Genomic DNA, 17220 nt, shown 5'->3' on the forward strand with positions numbered 1-17220 from the left:
AATTAATATCCCAGAAAAATTATTCCTATTTGGGCAAATCAAACCACACAAGGAATACACACTTAAGCCTATCCAGTGTCAGAAGTATCACAAACTGGGACACACGACAAACAAATGCAATGGAATTCTACGAGAGTGTATTAATTGTAAAGCTTTCCATCCTAAAGAGCTGACAACGTGCAACAACACTCAGCCAACATGCATCAATTGCAAAGGCCCACATGAATCTACAAATAAATCATTATGCCCTGCATACAAGAAAAGAGCTCTAACACTCCAAATATCAACAGAGAAGGCCATCCCATACCCCTTTGCAGCAATGGAAGCAAATGCTGCCCAACAATACCAAATAAAGCCTGTAATGAAACCAAACAAAACCCCAAAGTCAAACGCTCCCGATGCCTTAAACCCCCAATATACAACCCCATCTTCTAAGCCCCCTAGCTGATTTCTATATCAGAAGTAATCACCGACCAAACACGCCTCCTTGTATGGTAATATGAAGTTAGTATGGCCCCCCCCTCCCCCGAAAAAACAAACCAGACGCACTACCAGGAATTAATCCCTTAACCAAAAAACCGGATGCACAACCAAAAATGCAATTCCCAAATATATGCATATTCATTCTAAACTGTAATGCAGTTCAGGCCATGAAAATACATCAACCACAGAAAACAAAAATCATTGCAGAATTGGCAAAAACTCTACATCCCTGATGATATGCTCATTCAATCAAAAAAAGATCTTGCTTTACTTTTAACAAAGCTGAACATTAATACACAGCTCTATGGAAAATAAATCAACAACACAGCATCTATCAATACTGCAGTGGAGTATAAGATCACTCAAAGAAAATAAGCTAAATTAACTAATATCTTTTATGAACAATAATTCCATTAATATTGCTTGGCTCCAGTAAACTCATTTAACCCAAAATCAACAAATTAAGTCTCCGGGATATATTATCCTCAGAAAGGATAGATTTTCAGAGAGAAAAGGAGGTGGGGTAGCTTTATTAGTTAAAAATAATATAAAATTTTGTGGCATCAATTTTCCAGATTTTGCAAATGATGTTGATGTAATTTGTATCAGTGTCTGGCTGAATATTTTAAAAACCTACATAATAAGCTTTTATAACCCTAATGGCGAAACTACAGATGCCAAGGATTTCTTTAATTATATAAATAATTCTAATATGTTAAAAAATATCATTATTTGTGGAGATTTCAATGCCCAGAGCCTTTTGTGGGGGAATAAACCAGCAAATAAAGCTGGTAAATTCATTGAGCATATGACTTCATATAATAATGAATTAGCTGTTGCTACCCCTCCAAACCTGAATACATATTCCAACCCCAAAAGTGGCAGATTCTCCACAATTGACCTACAAATTGTGTCATTAAATTTTTGAACAAAATTTACATAAATAAAATTGATAGTCTATGTACTGACCACTTTGCTATAGTTTGCTCCCTAAATGAACCTGCTGAAACTTTATCTCATACCTCCAAATATATCAACATTAAAGCAAATTGGTCTATGTTCCAAAATAAGCTAAATGATGAAATTACAAGTTTAACCCAAAGTTCGTGCATTTCTAACACAACAGTTGACATACATTCTGAAGCCTTGACATCTTTACTAATAAATACAGCTAATTATGCTATCCCCAGGACAACACCTAAGAAAACATTCCCTAAACAAATTCCTAAAGCATGGTGGACAAATGAGTGCCTAAATAAATGGAGGATAAAAAATGCAGCTAGGACAGAATTCATAAAAAAACCATCACCTACTACATGTTTAAAAAAATTACAAGCAGAATCTAATCTAAAAAGGACTATAATAGATGCTAAATATAAATAGTGGAATAATTTTGCAAATAATCTCTCCAGAGAAACACATGAGCCAATTATACATAAAGTCATAAGCCATATCTGTGGGAAAAAGACTTCTCCCAACCCACTCCTGTATGAGCTTATACATAATAATACCCATTATGACAATGATAATGGAAAAGCTAACCTATTTGCAACTCTTTTTGTTAATAAGCTAACATCAAATAATCAAAGTAAACTGTCCACAATTCCTAAGAACCCAAGTAACCGACCAGGCCCCGGATCTGAGTACATAACTAATCCATTTTTAATCCAGGAATTGAATAATGCAATGCATCATATTAGAACCAAAACTAGCGGCAGCCTTGACAATGTACACCCTACATGGATAAAGAATCTCACACCTTCATACAAACAAGAACTGCTAAATTGTTATAATTACGCTTGGGCATCTTCTAGGTTCCCCAATATATGGAAATGTTCGTCCCTCCTACCAATCCTAAAGAAAAGTAAACCAAAAGATAACTCTGAGTCTTATAGGCCAATAAAGATAACTCCTGTGATGGGAAAAATAATGGAAAAAATGATCTATCACAGACTCCTCTGGTTTGTTGAAAAAAATAATATGATCCCTCACACTCAAACTGGATTCAGGAAACACCACTCCTCAACAGATGCTTTCGTTTTGCTAACAAATGCAATAAATGAATCTTTCTCAAAAAATAATGTCCTAGTTGCAGCTTTCCTAGATTTTGAAGGGGCATATGACTATGTGAACCACCAAATCCTTTGAAACAAACTTGCAAACTTTGGAGTATCCCCTAAGCTAGTATCTTTTATTAAATCCTTCATAGAAGTGCGAAGTATCATCATTTGTGTTGGTTCAGCCTATTCACCCCAAAAGACAATAACCAAAGGCCTACCTCAGGGAGCAGTCCTCAGTTGCCTCCTATTTGTCCTGTATCTCTGGGATATGAACCTACCCCACACGAATCTACAATATGCTGATGATCTGGTGCTCTGGTCATCTGGCAACACCTTTCAGATAGCACAGTCAAATCTGCAAAAGTCACTTTTCCAGTTTGAAAAATTCCCTCAACATTCAGTTTTACCCATTGCACCCACCAAGTCAAAAGTAATCCAATTTTACTGGAAGCGAAACCATGTTAATGCAAAACTAACTCTAAATAAAACAACTATTCCAGGAGATAATCATATTAATTACCTAGATCTCGTACTTGATCAGAAACTTAATGTCTACAACCTAATTTTAATCACAATAAAAAAATGCTGTAAAAAAACAAATATACTAAACAGACTTCTTCTTGTGCCCTTAGGCTAAAAGAACAAAACCTTTCCGCAGGTCTATAAATCACATATAAGAATTCACATTAATTACAGGCTTATTGTCTCTGTTGCATGTGCAAAGACCCAGATAAGAAGAGATTAAACGATACAAAATGATATAAGGCGCCTCATATTTGGTCTTAAGAAACCCACAAGCACCAAGTTTCTGCTTATGGAGAGTGGATTAACAACAATAAGGGAGAGACGTAGCTTTCTCTTGATAAAACATCTTACAAAAATTGAATCAAATAGCTCACACACATTACATAATTGGTTAAGAAATCCAGCCATGTATAGAGGTATTGCAGATGAGTATGCCAATATTCAAAAGAAGTTCCCTGTACCAGCAAAGTCTATTGTACCTACTTTCCCCCAATCCCCTCCATGGAATTGGTCATTTCCCATAATAAATACTGAATTTTCAAAGTGGAATAAAGATTTAACCGCCATTGCTTTTGTCCAGAAAAAATTTGCAGAACTTAATACAATTACATATAAAAGTCACTTCAAAATATTTGTTGATGGGTCAAAAATGAATCAGAAGGCTGCAAGTGGTGTTTTCCTTCCTCACCTGAAAATTGCAATGGGCGAGAGATTATTTAATAATTTATCTATAATGTCTGCTGAGTTAAATGCCATAATCATGGCATTAGAACACCTTAAGCAAAACCAACCTTTGATTGAAAATTCAAATAATATTATCATCTATTCCGACTCTTTATCAAGCCTTGAGTTGCTGGCCTCAGCTCCTCAATATAAGTTGGACATTGACACTTATCATTGTCTCAGTATTATTGATAATCTTGCTTCAAGTGGCATAAAAACTTACTTTCAGTACATTCCTTGCCACTCTGGCATGAGTGGTAATCATCAGGTTGATGAAATAGCGAAAAATGCTATAAATATTGACCAGCCAAGTGGGAGACCAATCCCAAATAGAGATATTTACCGATGGAGGCTATCAGATATTAATTTTAATAAGATTAATCCAATCCTTTCCCCCTTTCCCAATAAGTATCTTTCTAAAATTTATCATAGAATTCGTTCTGGAACAAATGGACTAAATTTACTTGCATTCTCATATAAGCTTTCTAATTCAAGTGGTTCAATTCCCCTGTCCCCTCTTTGCAGGCATTGTAATATGAATAATGAAACAATTGACCATTGCCTATTTGAATGTAATATGCTGACGTCTGCACAACATACCTTGCTTTGTAAACTGTTAAAATACTTCAAACACCACAAAATCCCACTATCAGCCAAGATCCTAGCCAACTATACCTGCACACAGAGCATAGAAACCAACATCTATCATCTTATATTTGAACTCCTAGAGTCGAAAGATCTGCTGAAAGATATCTGAATATATCTAATAAATATGAGGCAATCAAGCCAGTAGCTCTGTAGCCCACAGAGTGAAGCAAAAGGAAAAGGGCTAAATACTTTTACTGAAAAGCCCGCCCGCTGTTAAATAGAAGAAGAAGAACATTGTATTTGGTATTTGAGTCGGCCAACAACAGCAACCTTATAAGAGAATTAAAATATATTTTCTTGTGAATTATTATCGCTTCTAATCAGCAGTTGTACCAAACCAATCCTGCTCAACTCATCCTCAGGGCTATACTGTGGTGTTTCTCCTCCCCATAGTATAGTGCAGACGGTTTGATATCATTCTATTTTCCCTTCTTGTTTTAGTTTTGTTTTTTGTTTAAAGCTTTTTCCAATAGGCTATGTTTAGAAGTCATCCAAAAAAAAAGTTCCCCCAGATCCCAAATCAAATTCCAGTGAAAGTGCCATAGTGAAAGATACTCATCTTGGCTGGTCAAGCACACTATCTCAAAGTTCAAATGATAGCTCCAATTCGGAGAATAGGACAATGATAAGTGTAGGGGCTAATGTAACCATAAATGATGATAATGGGTTTCAAGAGGTCCTCTCTAGAAGCTCTAAAAAAAGGAAAAAAATCTCCCCAATCAAAAGCACTTCCCCTCGCCCTGCCCAAGATCCACCCTCCAAAAACTTAGGAATTTACCTTAAAATTACTCCTACTACCCCCTGTGAAATAAAAATGATATCTGCAGTAAGAGTTGCAATTTTTAAATTGCTAAAATCAATGTTCTCTCTTAATATTAACCGTGATGGATCTCTGCTAATAGCTGTAGAAGATCAGAAATCAGCAAATACAATAATTAACCTAAAATGCCTTCTGAATACCCAAATTATTGCATCTAATTGGAACCCAAAACAATCACCAACAAAAAAAGTAGTTTATAATGTTCCCCCAGAGATATCCACTCAGGAGTTAAAATAAGGCCTCTCAGATAGGGCTGGAAACACAATCCCAGTTGAGGATGTTACCCAACTTGGCAAACCTAACTCTAATAGCCTAAAAACTAGTAGATCCTTCTTATTCACACTAAAGGAAAAAATTAATATCCCAGAAAAATTATTCCTATTTGGGCAAATCAAACCACACAAGGAATACAAACCTAAGCCTATCCAGTGTTAGAAGTGTCACAAACTGGGACACGCGTCATACAAATGCAATGGAATTCTCCGAGAGTGTATTAGTTGTAAAGCTTTCCATCCTAAAGAGTTAACAACTTGCAACAACACTCAGCCTACATGCATCAATTGCAAAGGCCCACATGAATCTACAAATAAATCATTATGCCCTGCATACAAGAAAAGAGCTCTAACACTCCAAATATCAACAGAGAATGCCATCCCATACCCCTTTACAGCAATGGAAGCAAATGGTGCCCAACAATACCAAATAAGCCTGTAATGAAACCAACCAAGGCCCCCCCGGCCAACGCCCCCCCTGCATCAAGCCCCCCACATCAAACCCCATCTTCTAAGCCCCCTAGCTCCAATCCCTATCAGAAGGAATCACCAAGCCAACAAGCCTCCTTGTCCGGTGAGATGAGGTCAGCCTGGCCCCCCTCCCAAGAAGAAACAAACCAGAAACACTACCAGGAATGAATCCCCTAACCGACAAACAGGATGCACAACCAAAAATGCAATCCCCAAATAAATGCATATTCATTCTAAACTATAATGAAGTTCAGGCCACGAACATACATCAACTACAGAAAACAAAAATCATTGCAGAATTGGGAAAAATATACATCCCAGATGATAAGCTCATTCAAGCAAAAAAAGATCTTGCTTTACTTTTAACAAAGCTGAACATTGAGACACAGTCATATGAAGAATAAATCAACAACACAACATATATCAATACTCCAATGGAATGTAAGATCACACAGAAAATAAGCTAAATGAACTAATATCTTTTATGAATAATAATTCCATTAATATCGCTTGCCTCCAGGAAACTCATTTAACCCAAAACCAACAAATTAAGTCTCTGGCATATACTATCCTCAGAAAGGTAGATCTTCAGAGAGAAAAGGAGACGGGGTAGCTTTATTAGTTAAAAATAATATAAAATTTGTGGCATCAATTTTCCAGATTTTGCAAACGATGTTGATGTAATTGGTATCAGTGTTTGGCTGAATAATTTAAAAACCTACATAATAAGCTTTTATTACCCTAATGGCCAAACTACAGATGCCAAGGATTTCTTTAATTATATAAATAATTCTAATATGTTAAAAAATATCATTATTTGTGGAGATTTCAATGCCCACAGCCTTTTGTGGGGGAATAAGCCAGCAAATAAAGCTGGTACATTCATTGATTATATGACTTCAAATAATAATGAATTAGCTGTTGCTACCCCTCCAAACCTGAATACATATTTCAACCCCAAAAATGGCAGACTCCACAATTGACCTACAGATTGTGTCATTAAATTTTTTGAACAAAATTTACATAAATAAAATTGATAGTCTATGTACTGACCACTTTTCTATAGTTTGCTCCCTAAATGAACCTGCTGAAACTTTATCTCATACCTACAAATATATCAACACTAAAGCAATTTGGTCTATGTTCCAAAATAAGCTAAATGATGAAATTACAAGTTTCACCCAAAGTTCATGCATTTCTAACACAACAGTTGACACGCATGCTGAAGCCTTGACATCTTTACTAATAAATACAGCTAATCATGCTATCCCCAGGACAACACCTAAGAAAACATTCCCTAAACAAATTCCTAAAGCATGGTGGACATATGAATGCCTAAATAAATGGAGGATAAAAAAGGCAGCTAGGACAGAATTCATAAAAAAACGAATGCCTACTACATATTTAAAAAAAAATACAAGCAGAATCTAATCTAAAAAGGACTATAATAGATGCTAAATATAACCACTGGAATAATTTTGCAAATAGTCTCTCCAGAGAAACACATGAGCCAATTATACATAAAGTCATAAGCCATATCTGTGGGAAAAGACTTCCCCCAACCCACTCCTGTATGAGCTTATACATAATAATACCCATTATGACAATGATAATGAAAAAGCTAACCTGTTTGCAACTCTTTTTGTTAATAAGCTAACATCAAAAAATCAAAGCAAACTGTCCGCAATTCCTATGAACCCAAGTTACCAAACACGCCCAGGATCCGAGTACATAACTAATCCATTTTCAATCCAGGAATTGAATAATGCAATACATCATATTAGGACCAAAACTAGCGGTAGCAATGACAATATACACCCTACATGGATAAAGAATCTCACACCTTCATACAAACAATAATTGCAAAATTGTTATAATCACGCTTGGGCATCTTCCAGGTTCCCCTATATATGGAAATGCTTGTGCCTCCTACCAATCCTAAAGAAAAATAAACCAAAAGATAATCCTGAGTCTTATAGGCCCATAATGGTTACTCCTCTGATGGGGAAAGTAATGGAGAAAATGATCTCTCACAAACTCCTCTGGTTTGTTGAAAAAAATAATATGATCCTTCACACACAAACTGGTTTCAGGAAACACCACTCCTCAACACATGCTTTCATTTTGCAAAAAATGCAATTAATGAATCATTCTCAAAAAATAATGTCCTAGTTGCAGCTTTCCTAGATTTTGAAGGGGCATATGACAATGTGAACCACCAAACCCTTTTAAATAAACTTGCAAACCTTGGAGTACCCCCTAAGCTAGTATCCTTTATTAAATCCTTCATAGAAGTGCGAAGTTTCATCGTTTGTGTTGGTTCAGCCTCTTCACCCCAAAAGACAATAACCAAAGGCCTACCTCAGGGAGCAGTCCTCAGTTGCCCCCTATTTGCCCTATATCTCTGGGACATGAACCTACCCCACACGAATCTACATTATGCTGATGATCTGGTGCTATGGTCATCTGGCAACACCTTTCAGATAGCACAGTCAAATTTGCAAAAGTCACTTTTCCAGTTTGAAAAATACTCTCAACATTCAGATTTACCCATTGCACCCACCAAGTCAAAAATAATCCAATTCCACTGGAAGCGAAACCTTGTTAATGCAAAACTAACTCTAAATAAAACAAATATTCCAGAAGATAATCATATTAATTACCTAGGTCTCATGCTTGACCAAAAACTTAATTTCCACCTCCACATTTCAAACACAATTAAAAAATGCTATAGAAAAACAAATATACTAAAAAAAATTCTTTCCACACCCTGGGGCTGTAAGGAGAAAACCTTACTGCAGTTTTATAAATCACATATAAGACCCCATATTGACTATGGGCTCATCTTCTATGGTGCATGTGTAAAGACCCAGATGCAAAAAATTGAAACAATACAAAATGGTATAATATGTGTCATATTTGGTCTTAGGAAACCCACAAGCACCAAGTTTCTGCTTATGGAGAGTGGATTAACAACAATAAGGGAGAGACGTAGGTTTCTCTTGACAAAACATCTTACAAAAATTGAATCAAATAGCTCACACACATTAAATAATTGGTTAAGAAATCCAGCCATGTATAGAGGCATTGCAGATGAGTATGCCAATATTCAGAAGAAGTTCCCCATACCAGCAAAGTCTATTGCACCCACTTTCCCCCGATCTCCCCTCATGGAATTGGTCAAGTCCCACAATAAATAATGAATTCTCAAAGTGGAATAAAGATTTAACCCCCATTGCTTTTGTTCAGAAAAAATTTGCAGAACTTAATACAATTACCTATAAAAATCACTTCCAAATATTTGTTGATGGGTCAAAAATGAATCAGAAGGTTGCAAGTGGTGTTTTCCTTCCTCACCTGAAAATTGCAATGGGCGAGAGAATATACAATAATTTATCTATAGTGTCTGCTGAGTTAAATGCCATAATCATGGCATTATAAAACCTTAAGCAAAACCAAGTTTTTATTGCAAATTAAAATAATATTATCATATATTCCAACTCTCTATCAAGCCTTGAGTTGCTGGCCTCAGCTCCTCAATATAAGTTGGACATTGACACTTATCATTGTCTCAGTATTGTTGATAATCTTGCTTCAAGTGGCATAAAAACTTACTTTCAGTACATTCCTAGCCCCTCTGGCGTGGTAATCATCAGGTTGATGAAATAGCAAAAAATGCTATAAATATTGACCAGTCAAGTGGGAGACCAATCCCAATTAGAGATATTTACCGATGGAGGCTATCAGATATTAATTTTAATAAGATTAATCCTATCCTTTCCTCCTTTCCCAATAAGTATCTTTCTAAAATTTATCATAGAATTCGTTCTGGAACAAATGGACTAAATTTCCTTGCATTCTCATATAAGCTTTCTAATTCAAGTGGTTCAATTCACCTGTCCCCTCTTTGCAGGCATTGTAATATGAATAATAAAACAATTGACCATTGCCTATTTGAATGTAATATGCTGACGTCTGCACAACATACCTTGCTTTGTAAACTATTAAAATGCTTCAAACACCACAAAATCTCACTATCAGCCAGGAGCCTAGCCAACTATACCTGCACAACGTGCACAGAAATCGATATCTATCATCTTATATTTGAACTCCTTGAGTCAAAAGATCTACTGAAAGATATCTGAGAATATCTAATAAATAAGAGACAACCAAGACAGTGGCTCTGTAGCCCACAGAGTGAAGCAAAAAGAAGAGGGCTAAGTAGTACCAACTGAATAGCCCGCCTGCTGTGAATTAGAAGAAAGAACATTGGAAGCTAAGGCGATGACAGTGGTCAAATATGGTTCTGAAGCATTGGCGCTCCAAAAAGTGGATGAAGATTTGCTAGATTATTTTCCAGAGAAATTGACAACGGACTGTTCTGGGTACCAATCTGACTGATTGTATTTCAAATAGTATGCTGTACAAAAAGTGCGGTTCCATCCCACTTTTTAGGGCTATAATGAGAGAAAGGTTGAGATGGCTAGGGCACGTTCTACAGATGAAAGATTGACAAGAATATTACTTTTCGGCCAACCGTCAAAAAGTAAATGGAAAGCAGGTTGTCAACAGTTGTGGTGGCAGGATGTCATAAAAAAGATTTAAAGGAAATGGGAACTTCCTTAGAGAGTATAAAGAGGGAGGCTTTGAATAGATTGGGATTGAGGAGGAGCGTGCGCAGCTCTGCTGGCCTCAGGTGGCTTGGCGCTGTGGGGAGTTGTTGTTAGTAGTAGTAGCAGTAATAGTTTCTAAATGCTTGAGTTTTGTAGTTCTCCTTTATCGAATCGCATATTGTTCAAAGTGGTTTTACCGAATCGCATTCGCAGGGTCAGTTTTTTCGAAAGTTGCTGATTTACTGATGAGACTTTGGAGAAGAAAAAGGAAATCTTTCTTATCTTGGTGAGAAAGATATTTAGTTACAAGGCCCACAATGAATCCTTCCAATCAGTGAATCTCACTACTGTCGTGCCAAAACCGACAAAAGTTCATTGACTCTTCATTCAATATAAGAAAAATGCATTTATTTTATGAAGTTAGGTGAACAGAAGATTTATTTTAGGAAATTAAGTGCACAGCTAAAGGCGAGCTTCCTCCCAAAGAACATATACACAGAACAATTTTCAATTGTGAATTCAATCTTCCATTTCATGTTCCTAAAACTGGCAGATGCGATGTTTGTGAAGAAAAAAAGTCGCTGAAAAAAGGGTACTGAATTATCCGAGGAGATAAAAACCTCTCATGCAAAACATGCAAAAGGAAAATTAGAAACCAAAGAAGAAAGAGATAAAGACAGGGCTTCGTATGATCCGGTATCGTATCTTGATCTGGAAAGCATTTTTTATTTGCCAAAAGGGGATACTTCGTTTTTTTTTTTTACAACAGGAAGATCACTTGCTTTAATTTAACTGTTATTCTTATCTTTGCAGACAGACAGGAGAGCTAATAAAAAAAGTTTAATGTTGTTTGTGGTCAGAATGTCTTTCTGTTAGAAGTGTAAATGATGTTGCCAATGGTCTTTGTGCTGTTCTTGATGAGGTCTTTACTATCTATCCTGACATCAAAAAGTTGGTTACATAGTCAGATTCATGCGTAACTCAAAATCGTAATCAAATAATGAGCTACATGATGCAAGACACCTTGAGGAAGCATTTATACGTCCAGAGTATGATAATGAAGTATTCTGAGCCTGGCCACTCCAGGATTCAGGAGGTTGATGCTGTTCAGAGCGTCATTGAGGGGTCTTTGAAGCACAAGGAAGTCTTTTCGCTACTAGAATTGACAAGAATGCTTTTGATTGTTCAGCCCCGTGACCCATTTGTCATTATTCAAATGACCAAACAAAAGTTTTTGATTACACCAAAGCGTCCAAGTCCTATTTGTATAACTTAGTGCTATTTTCAAAGGTGAAGTTACTACAGTTTAAGCAAGGACTATGCAAAACGGTGTTCTATAAAACTTTGTTAGCGGAAACTACTCCTTCTGAAGTGCTGATTGCACCAGAAGCTTGCCCAAAGAGGCCATTGCCCAATGTGCCAGGAGTCAGTTTTATGGAAGGGTTTCTGCCTCTTATTCCTTCTAAGCACAGTAGCAGGGTTGCCACCCGGTGAGAGCCGAAAATCACTAGATTTTATTGGTTTTTTGGTTGATTGAGTGATTTTGTTCAATAATCTAGTGATTTATGAGCTGATATAGTGATTTTTTGTTTAGGCAATATAAAAAATCACTAGAAAATAATGATAAATCACTAGGGGTAGTAACCCTGCACAGAAGTTTTGTTGCCACCAGCAAGAATAAAAGACGTGGAATCGCTTTACCGTTTCATGCCATCATTAGATTTGACATATATGAAGAATCTTATTAGAAGTTGTAACAGATGTGATGTACCAAATTCTTCATGTGAAGTCACAGTTTGTCCCGAAGCAGCCTCTACCTCCAAAGGTTAAATCTTGAAATTCCAAGGAGCTTCTTGCTAAGTGAAAACTCCCACTGATTTTGTGCCTTCAAGGGTTTGATGGTTCAAGCTTGGGCGATTTTTCCTACACTTTATTACAAAACACCAAGTTAATTGTTGAAAATAAAATTTGTCTATTAAATTAAATACGTTTTTCTGAAAGTCACATTTCTAATTCAAGCTGAGACAAATCCGTTTCGTTATATCTTACCTATATTCCCGAATTTTCATATGGTTTTGCCCAAGCTAATATTCATTCCGTTTTATCTCAGGAATGGCTCACCATAGGTCAATAAAATAAACACAACAATATATGCAGTTTTTCTTTATTTTCAAACTCGTTTTTCTCGGATTTGTAGATAACTGATTCGGCAGAACCGCTTTCAGCAGACGTAAAGAAGACAACTGTGGGCAGTAAAATTCCAGATGGCGATATTTAACTAAAACTTACGAAAACGGTCAGAATGAGTCACATGATTTGGAGCTGGTGTTGATTTTTGTATTAAATTGTTGTAAGACATATCATTTATGATTTGCTAATACTTAGTGCATAGTCCTCGTTATCTCAAGGACTTGCCTGCCAAACTTATTTAATTTGAAGGCCGAAGACATAGAAATGAGATAAACCTGTACCATTTGGTTCCCCATTCAGTGTTCTTTTCAAATAGGCCTAGCCAATAACAATCACTAACCTACCTATCCTAATGGCATTCAAGCCACCTCTTAATATGGCTGGATACAGTCCAAGGCTATAGCCTACATAAAACTTGCTGCTTTTGTGGGTTTGCATTACTTATTGGGTAAATATCTAGGTATAACAGAGAAGTCTATTCAGATAGCCTAGCTAAGAAACAAACTGGTAAATATAGGCTAGTGCTGTTCATTCAATTAACTTTAGAATAGGAACTGAATACTATAATGGCTTTTCTTACGGATTCAATTTTATGCTCTTTAGGATCCTTAAAGGTTAAAACATTTGTTTCAAACTTACTATTTCACTAGGCTAGGCTATATATCCATTTTTTAAAAATTAAGTCATTAAAAACATTGATTATGATGTTTGTTACATTTTTTAAAATGAAGATTCCAAAAAAAAACAACATTGAGCAAACATACCTAAAACAGGGGGTAGCAGAAACTGCTTCTTGGAAAAATTGTCAGCTAATCTATCCAAATCCAGTTTCTTTACCTCCTGTTTTTCAATGGCCATTATCATGAGATCACTAAGTATGTTGTTTCCTGTCATCAATTGCAGATAGTCCTTCACTCACCCTAATACCAAGATGATTTATTCATTACCCAGGACAAAATCCCTCCATACTGGACCTAGTCATAACGAATGACCCAGAAAAGGTGATCAACACACACACTCTCAGTCCAATTGGCTCAAGTGACCACATGCCAGTTCTCTCATATATTCAACTCAACTCCAAACCATCAAAATATACCAAGCAATCCTTTACAAATTACAAGATGATGGTGGAGGAGCTGTTAGATGCTAACCTGGAAACACTTATATCAGAAGATGTTGAAGCCTCATGGCTAACTCTAAAAAAGACCTTACTAGAGAGCCAAGCCAAACACACCAGCATAACATGGAAAAAAAAACCCAAAACTCTACCTTTCCTCACCACAAAAATCAAGAAACTATGCAACAGGAAGAGAAAACTTTTGGGAGAAGTACATGAAACAAAAGACTACAGCTTTGTTTGAGCAGTACAAAACTGCAACCTCCTCAGAAAAGAAACTAGAAAACTGACCTCAAACTATGAAGAACGATTGGCCAAAAACGTTAAGGAAAACCCAAAATTATTCTGGAAATACATCTCCCATAAGAAGCCAGGCAGACACTCTGTACCAGACCTGGTAAACAACAACTCTTTATCCTCTTGCCCCTCTGAAAAAGCAAACCTGCTTAATCAGCAGTTTGCCTCAGTGTTCTCCATGGATGACCCCCAATCAACCCCCCCCACCAGCAGAACAGGCTCACACTCCCTTCCTGATGGTACACTCACCAGTGACAATCGAAGAAGTAACCAAACAGCTTAAGGACCTTGATCCCAATAAATTGACGGGACCTGATGGTCTCAGCCCACAACTGATGAAGGAATTAAGCCCTGCAATATCAGCCCCACTGGTAAAACTATTCAATCTGTTGCTGGCACAAGGAAAGCTTCCAGGGGACTGGAAGAAGGGAATAGTCATCCCAATTCACAAGAAAGGTAGCAAAACTTCTGCAGCAAACTACAGACCTATCAGCCTTACATGTGTGGCATGCAAGGTCATGGAGAGAATCATAAACAAGCGTATCATTAACCATCTTGAGGCCAACTCACTTATCAGCAGTAGTCAGCATGGTTTTCGCTCAAAGAGATTGGTGGACACAAACCTTCTTGAGTCATATAGTCTTGTAACTGACCTACTAGAGAGAGGATTACCTGTGGATATAATATTGTTGGACCTAGCCAAAGCATTTGACAAGGTTTGTCACTGATACCTCATTCACAGGCTACTTACTCTATCTGTTTGTCCACAAGTGGTCAGTTGGACAGAGGACTTTCTGAGGGACAGAACACAGCAAGTGAAAGTGACAACCAGACCAAACAGCCATGTCCTTTCTGACGAAATCAAAGTCACTAGTGGGGTTCCCCAGGGCAGCGTCCTGGGCCCCACCCTGTTCAACATCTACATAAATGAGCTACCCCTCATCACCAGCAACAAAACCACCCTATATGTGGATGATTCGAAACTCATAGGTCCTGCCAACACCTCTTCCTCCATCCAATCCCTCCAAACTGATCTCAACCACATGTGCTCCTGGGTCAAAAGATGGCTGCTGGAATTCAACGCAGAAAAATGCAAGGTCATACACTTCGGACACAAAAACCCCAAACATCAGTACCTCATGACCCAAAATTCTGGAAGTCATCACACAATTGAGCCTGTCCAGGAGGAGAGAGACCTTGGCGTCATTGTTGACTCCCAGTTGAAATTCAGCTCCCACTCACAGAAAATCTCAGCCAATGCTAGTAGAGCCCTAGGCATCATCAAACATAGCATCACCAGTAGGAGTAAACACGTAATCACCAAACTCTACAAAGGATTAGTAAGACCTAGACTGGAGGTGGGGACGATACTGGCCACCCCTCAATTCAAAAAGGACAAGGCAGTTCTTGAGCAAATCCAACAAAGGGCCCTAAGATGATTGCCGGCATGGAAAACAAGACATACAGTGAACAGCTGAAGGAACTCAACCTCCCCTCCTTAGTATACAGACGGAAACGTGGAGACATGATCCAAGCGCACAAACTCCTCTCAACCAATCGAGAAAATGAGATCCTGGAGATTGACACCTCCCACAAAACACAAGGACACCCTAGACGAATCCGCAAACATCACGCTACAACTGGAGCAAGATGCAATTTCTTCTTGAATCGGATCAAGAACCTCTGGAACAACCTCAAGGAGGACACTGTTGCTGCTGAATCAACAGATGCTTTCAAACGCCATCTGGATGCTGAGTGGAAAGATACACCGTGGAAGTTTGACTGGGAAGCACCAGAACTTAACCAACTACAACAGTCATCACAAGGAGTGATTCAACAGGATCGAAAGTCCTTATTTCACTCCAAGCTGTGATTTAAGGTAATTGCTGGCAATGATCAAAGGCAAAGTAGCAACTAACTTCATCAGTTTTAGCACTGCAGAATAGGCAACTGGGAGGTTGGATAAGATTTTGATAGCTCAAAAAAAATCCATTATTGAAATATCACTTTTTGATTTATATAGCTTTGCAAGAGAAAGCTTGGATTCTATGGCATGGTCATCAATCTCAAGAATCCCTTGATAATGACACATAAACCTTTCCACTTTCAAAAGTTAAAGAAAACCAGAACTTGAGGGGTAGATGGCAGATAAAGCATTGAGCTGAGGCATATTTTGCATGAAATGTTGGTCTATCTTACTTGTAAAATGGTCTATTACCTCAAAGTACAGAGCTTTACTTGAGTCTGATTGAACTGGCTGACTGGTATTACATTTACTGGTTATTGAGTTTGAAAGTAAGTCTTTGAGACAAATGGAAATGGCTTGACTTCTTTTGCTTTAAGCACTGGTCTTAGATTGTGGAGATTTTGATTCCTGAATATTGTGTAAAGCCAAAAATTGGGATGTTTTTGCTTAAGTTGTTCTATTTGTTGTTGTTTCTCAACTTTTGGAGTGTCTCATATGTCCCAGAAATCAGTGCAAGTGCCTTATAAATAGACAAACTTTCAGATTGAAGTGGCTCTGATAAACAATTTACAATGACTAATACTTTTTCAATTATGTGCAAAGTTGAGACAAAAGAGGCAGAGTTGATTTTGTCCAGTAGTCCTTTTTCCTCACAAGCTTGCTGTTGGAAGTATCAGAGACTATGGCAAGCACAGCAACAATACAGTCAAATCTTGCCTTTACCTTCAAAATAGAGCAGATTGCATAAAACCAGCAAGTCTGGACAGTCTTCTCAAGCTCCAAGACTTTTTACCTGCTAATACACTATGATTCTACTAATAGCTTGTGTCAAGTATTGCTGTATGATATAAATGCATAAAGTCTTTGCACTACAGAGAAAAGTTCTGAAAGGTTGCTAATATTCTTAGGTCTGTGAAAACCAAGTTTAGTTGGTGGGTGTGACAGTACATAAACTCCATGAGGTACCTTCTACCTAAACTTTGCTTGAACTCTGTTAAATTCCCCACTCATAACAGATGTGCCATCATAACACTG

The 17220-nt window shown here is 37.3% G+C and overlaps 1 protein-coding gene across 3 annotated transcripts in view; it reads left to right on the forward strand.

The window, feature by feature from the left end:
- Window positions 1-12862: 12862 nt before the first annotated feature.
- Window positions 12863-17220, forward strand: part of Vha100-1 (V-type ATPase subunit a family protein Vha100-1) — a 91160-nt gene continuing 86802 nt past the window's right edge. For all 3 annotated transcript variants that reach the window (XM_089099343.1, XM_089099345.1, XM_089099344.1), the window contains exon 1: window positions 12863-12965. The gene's annotated coding sequence lies outside the window, so the exon portion shown is untranslated. The remainder of the gene's footprint in view (window positions 12966-17220) is intronic.

This window comes from Artemia sp. Qi Xiang Cuo, chromosome 13, assembly GCF_049724085.1.
Source record: "Artemia sp. Qi Xiang Cuo chromosome 13, ASM4972408v1, whole genome shotgun sequence".
Classification (NCBI taxonomy): domain Eukaryota; kingdom Metazoa; phylum Arthropoda; class Branchiopoda; order Anostraca; family Artemiidae; genus Artemia; species Artemia sp. Qi Xiang Cuo.